Raw genomic sequence first — 6,000 nt, 5'->3', positions numbered from 1 at the left:
TTGCATGCGTGTGATTTTGGGCGTTTGAGAGGCCCTGCTTTACGCGGATGCAGAGGCAATTCTGCAGTTATTGTTATCACTCTCCTTTGCCCTTCTCTCTTCCTCCTTCAACACACTGAATGACCTTGGTTATTGAAAAAGCTTCAGTAAGTCAGCTCCTTTCAATATGCCTAAAACGAAAGACTCAGTTGCGAAATTTTGTTCACGACATCGATGAAACTCTTTTTATACCTTCGTGGAATAAGTGGCATTCTTTGTGGAAACCCTTCATCTCCATATATCCAGCGATCTTCCCTTTACGATTCCTTTCTCATTTTGCTAATCATCTTCACAATTTTCCTTGGTGATATTTGCTGATGACCATTCAATTTTCACATTAAGACATGCACTACAAAAACCACCACCATTTCCAGTTAACACAATTGAACACTATTTCTATCTTAGCTATGCTCGGTGTTCATATCGACTATCCAACAAAAGTCAAAATTCATTCGGTTTACATAGTTCGTATGGCAATTATGTATAAACAGGGCGACTTGGCCGTGCGGTTAGGAGCGTGCAGCTGTGAGCTTGCATCCGGGAGGTAGTGGGTTCGATCCCCACTGTCGGCAGCCCTGAAGTTGGTTTTATCTGGTTTCCCATTTTCGCACCAGGCACTTTAATTAAGGCCACGGCCAATTCCATCCCGCTCAAGCTTTTCCTATCTCATCGTCGCCATAAGACCTACAGTATGTGATCAAAAGTATCCGGACCCCTGGCTGAACATGGACGTGCAAGTTCGTGGCGCCCTCCATCGGTAATGCTGAAATTCAACATGGTGTTGGCCCACTCTTAGCCTTGATGACAGCTTCCACTCTCGCAGGCATACGTTCAATCAGGTGCTGGAAGGTTGCTTGGGGAATGGCAGCCCATTCTTCAACGGGCGCTGCACTGAGGAGAGGTAGCGATGTCGATCGGTGAGGCCTGGCACGAAGTTGGCGTTCCAAAACATCCCAAAGGTGTTCTATAGGATTCAGGTCGGGACTCTGTGCAGGCCAGTCCATGACAGGGATGGTATTGTCGTGTAACCACTCCGGCACAGGCCGTGCATTATGAACAGGTGCTTGATCGTGTTGAAAGATGCACTCGCCATCCCCGAAGTGCTCTTCAACAGTGGGAAGCAAGAAGGTGCTTAAAAGATCACTCTAGGCCTGTGCTGTGATAGTGCCACGCAAAACAACAAGAGGTGAAGGCCCCCTCCATGAAAAGCACGACCACACCATAACAGCACTGCCTCCGAATTTTACTGTTGGCACTACACACGCTGGCAGTTGACGTTCACCGGGCATTCGCCATACCCACACCCCGCCATCGGATCGCCACATTGTGTACCGTGATTCGTCACTCTACACAACGTTTTCCCACTGTTCAATCGTCCAATGTTTACGCTCCTTACACCAAGCGAGGCGTCGTTTGGCATTGACCTGCGTGATGTGTGGCTTATGAACAGCCGCTCGACCATGAAATCCAAGTTTTCTCACCTCCCGCCGAACTGTCATAGTACTTGGAGTGGATCCTGATGCAGTTTGGAATTCTTGTGTGATGGTCTGGATAGATAGCTGCCTATTACACTTGACGACCTTCTTCAACTGTCGGCGGTCTCTGTCAGTCAACAGACGAGGTCGGCCTGTACGCTTTCGTGCTCTACGTGTCCCTTCACGTTTCCACTTCACTATCACATCAGAAACAGTGGACCTAGGGATGTTTAGGAGTGTGGAAATCTCGCGTACAGACTTCTGACACGCATGACACCCAATAACCTGACCACGTTCGAAGTCCGTGAGTTTCCATTCTGCTCTCTCACAATGCCTAATGACTACCGAGGTCGCTGCTATGGAGTACCTGGCAGTAGGTGGCAGCACAATCCACCTAAGATGAAAAACGTATGTTTTGGGGGGTGTCGGGATACTTTTGATCACATAGTGTATATCTGTCGGTGCGACGTAAAACAAATGGTAAAAAAATGTATAAGACATAAATGATCGGAAATATATTCTCTATCATTTCTGCTACGTATTATTTATCAGTTGGACAACTAATAACATAGATATTTGAGAATTAAATTTGTGGTTTTACTCTAAAGTACCGTGTTTATTAGTATCAATAAAATTCTTTATAGCCTAGCCCTAAACTATAGAGCCTTACTCCCTAACTTCACATGCCGATTTTCATTAAATTCTGTTACCTACTTTCTCGTCGCTCGATGTTGATATGGACCAAGCAACAGAAGTCTAGATACATGAATATCTCTGTAATCATAGCCGGTACGGCAAAACTGTATAAGAGAAATAATCGAAAATTGTATTCTATATAACTTAACTTTTTTCATATAGCATTTATCGATAGGATCACTAGAATTTTGATATTTGAGAATTACATTTTATGCCTTCCTTTAATCTACCATTTCAGTCAGCGTAAATAAAATGATTTATAGCCTAAAGTTTAGCACCCAATTCCCCAATTTTATGCATACCAACCTAGGTATAAGTAAAGTTGTAGGGGGTCCGCTGTCTGTAATTTCATATGTTTTGCCAATTCTTCAGATATTTATCCGTTTTAGGTAATCTCAAGACCGAATCGGTGGTTTTTATTTTTCGTGTCCGTTTGTCTGTTTGTTCCACTATCACGGCGAAACGGTTGAATAGATCTCGAACAAACGTCATATTTACAGTATACACATCCTGGGGAAGGTTTTGTTAAGCATATGATTTTAAAATCTTCGAATAGACGGGGGTTTATAGGGAAATCAGAACAGTTTCCCTCCATTCTCCCTTATACTATTGATTTTCTGTAAAATCCGTGGACTGCATGTGAAACGTTTCTTCATTATAAAGAACTTCTGTTATGTTCATAATTTAGCTTACTCTTCAAATAACGGAGAAAATTACTATTTAGTGACCGACAGACCGACAACCAATCTACAGCTTACTATGGCAACTGCTTGCCAGCAGGGAAGTAACGTATTGCCATTTTCGTCATCATTCATGTAAACTAATGGTTGTTCCTTGGGTAGAAAGCAAGAGAGACGTCAATCGGCCATTCTGCGGGACATTGGCGGAATATCGTTGGAGGCTATAACCGTCCTCGAATACCTTAAGTCATCTTCTTATCTGTTTACCTAAGAATCCCTGCGCCTAAGCTTCTCCTCCATTACCGCTTTCTTATATCCGTAACTCATCCATCATAATTTATTGAGGGATATCTGATTTCCCGATACATCCACTTGGTATTTACACATTTGTCCTATCCGGCTGTCATCAATATAATCATATTTTCTATTAATTTCAACTTTCTTAATTGTATTACTTTCTCCCTTAATTACTCCGTATGTATGCGAATGCTAATCCCGAAACCTGGACACTCTTTTCTTTGAGAAAAAATGCCACGCTATACAAATGTATAACTTTGGCCCTGGAAAATTTTGAAATATGGATGCAATTTTAATGACGGTGCAGACCTTCGTTTCGGGATAATTGGTAGCTAAAGGGTAAGTCGTATCACAAAACAGAAAGCACAATCGCCTTTAAATTTGGAGAGATCTACAATTTTACTCCTATGACTTTTTATCGTATCTCTATCCCTTATACGTTAAATAGAGCTGTATTTCTCGATTTCAAGTTAATGTTGTAGTTTTTACATGTATACGTTATCATTTGACACACTTATAGGAAAGAGAATCATAACATTCGGCGCGCACATTGACACGATCAGTGGCCATATGTTAGCTAAATTTCATGATTCTGGCTGTCACATGAGTATCAAAAAAAGTTGCATGTGAAAACTGTACCAAATTTCACCCCATTCAATGAATCTAACTCCGTCTGACCCTACATATAGGAGATACGAGAAAATGTCATAGGAACATCCATTTAGAGCACTAAAAGAGACGTCTGGTGGTGAAGTCCGTTTGTACATATGTCGTACAGTTTCAATGTAGTAACTCTCGAAAGAAAGGTCTGCACTTCTAGACATGTCCATGCTTATCTATATAAATAAAGTTGCAGGGGTTCCTCTGTCTGTAATTTCGTTTGTTTTGCAAGTTTTTTCAGATATTTATCCGTTTTAGGTCAAATCAGACCGAATCAGTGGTTTTTATTTTTCGTGTCTGTCTGTCTGTTCCATCATCATGGCGAAACGGCTGAATAGGTCTCGACCAAACGTCATATTTAGACTATACTGATCCCGGGGAAGGTTTTGATATGCGTATGATTTTAAAATTCATGGAGTGTATGTGAAACTTTTCTTCATTATAAACAACTTTTGTTATGTTCATAATTTAGCCTACTCTTCAAATGACGGAGCAAATTACTATTTTCTGGGGTACCATGCTCTGCATTTAGTGACCAACAGACCGACAACGAACCTACAGGTTACCATGGCTACGTCTCTGACTGCTTGCCATTTTCGTCATCATTCCAGCAAACTCGTGATTGTTCCTTGGGTAGAAAGCAAGAGAGACGTCAATCGGCTATTCTGCGGGACATTGGCGGAATATCGTTGGAGGCTATAACCGTCCTCGAATAGTTTAAGTGATAACACCCTAAGTCATCTTGTTATCTGTTTACCTAAGAATCCCTGCGCCTAAGTTCGTCCTCTGTTACCGCTTTCTTATATCCGTAACTCATACTATTACAATTTATTGAATGACATTTGATTTTCCAATACATTCACTTGATATTCAAATATTTGTCATATCCGGATGTCATCAGTTATAATCCTATTTTATATGAATTTCAACTTCCTTAATGTATCACTTTCTTCCTTAATTTCTCAGCATGTATGCGAGTGCTAATCCCGATAGCTAGACACACTTTTCTTTGAGGAAAAATTCATAGTCAAATGTATAACATTTGGCCCCGGTAATATTGAAATATGGATGCATGTATTGATGGTGCAGACATTCTTTTCGGGATAATTGGTGGCTAAACGGTAAGTCGTATTACAAAACAGATAGCACAATCGCCGTTCTATTGTTGACACGATTGTTGATACGTTAGACTGCGTTGCAATTCTCGATTTTAATTCAATCTTTCGATCTTGATTGTGACTTACATTAGGAAAATTGTCCTGTCTTATAATGAAAATTCTCCAACTCTTTTGTGAATGGCAGTTGCCAGATGAGCCTGCCGTCATAGTAGAAACTCCAGAACTCAATTGTGATTGGCAGTAGAAAATGTGGCCTGCCATTATCCTCAAAACTTCCCCAATGCCTACCTTACATCGGAAACAACGTATTCTGCCCTCCCTACTTTGTTTCTAGGATAGCGCTAAGAGGCTTGCAATTTATTATAATCTTACTCACTGCCTTTACAGTAATTTACAGAGGAATGCATAGGCCTATACCGATTTTCATTAAATTCTGTTAACCCATTTTCTCGTGGCTCGGCGTTGATATGGACTTAGCAACAAAAATACAAATTCATGAATATCTGTGTTATAGCCGGTACGGTAAAAATGTATAAAACATAAATGGTCGGAAATTTAATTCTATATAACTTTAGTTATATATTATTTATCGATAGGACCACTAATATGTAAATATTTGAGAATTAAATTTTAGGCATTCCCCTAAACTACCATTTCACTCAGCGTTAATAAAATTATTTATAGCCTAGATTGTAGTGGTTTATACCCCGACTTTGCATACCGAGTTTCATTAAATTCTCTTCAGCCGTTTTCTCGTGATGCATGTACATACATACATACATACATACATACATACATACATACATACATGCATACATACATACATACGTACATAAAGACAGACAGAAATTACGGAAAAGTAAAAAGTGCATTTCTTTGTTACAGCGGACATGACCGATATAGAAATACCATTCTTTTCAAATTCTGAGAAATGTACGGACAAAACTCTTATTTTATATACTGTATATAGATATACAGATAGATTAGATTAGGACTTATATCATTGTAGGAAGCAGTGATGTGATCAATGAATAG

The sequence above is a fragment of the Anabrus simplex genome, chromosome 6 (genome assembly GCF_040414725.1).
Source record: "Anabrus simplex isolate iqAnaSimp1 chromosome 6, ASM4041472v1, whole genome shotgun sequence".
Taxonomy (NCBI): domain Eukaryota; kingdom Metazoa; phylum Arthropoda; class Insecta; order Orthoptera; family Tettigoniidae; genus Anabrus; species Anabrus simplex.
The sequence above is the reverse complement of the archived record's forward strand: the minus strand, read 5'-3'. Positions refer to the sequence as shown.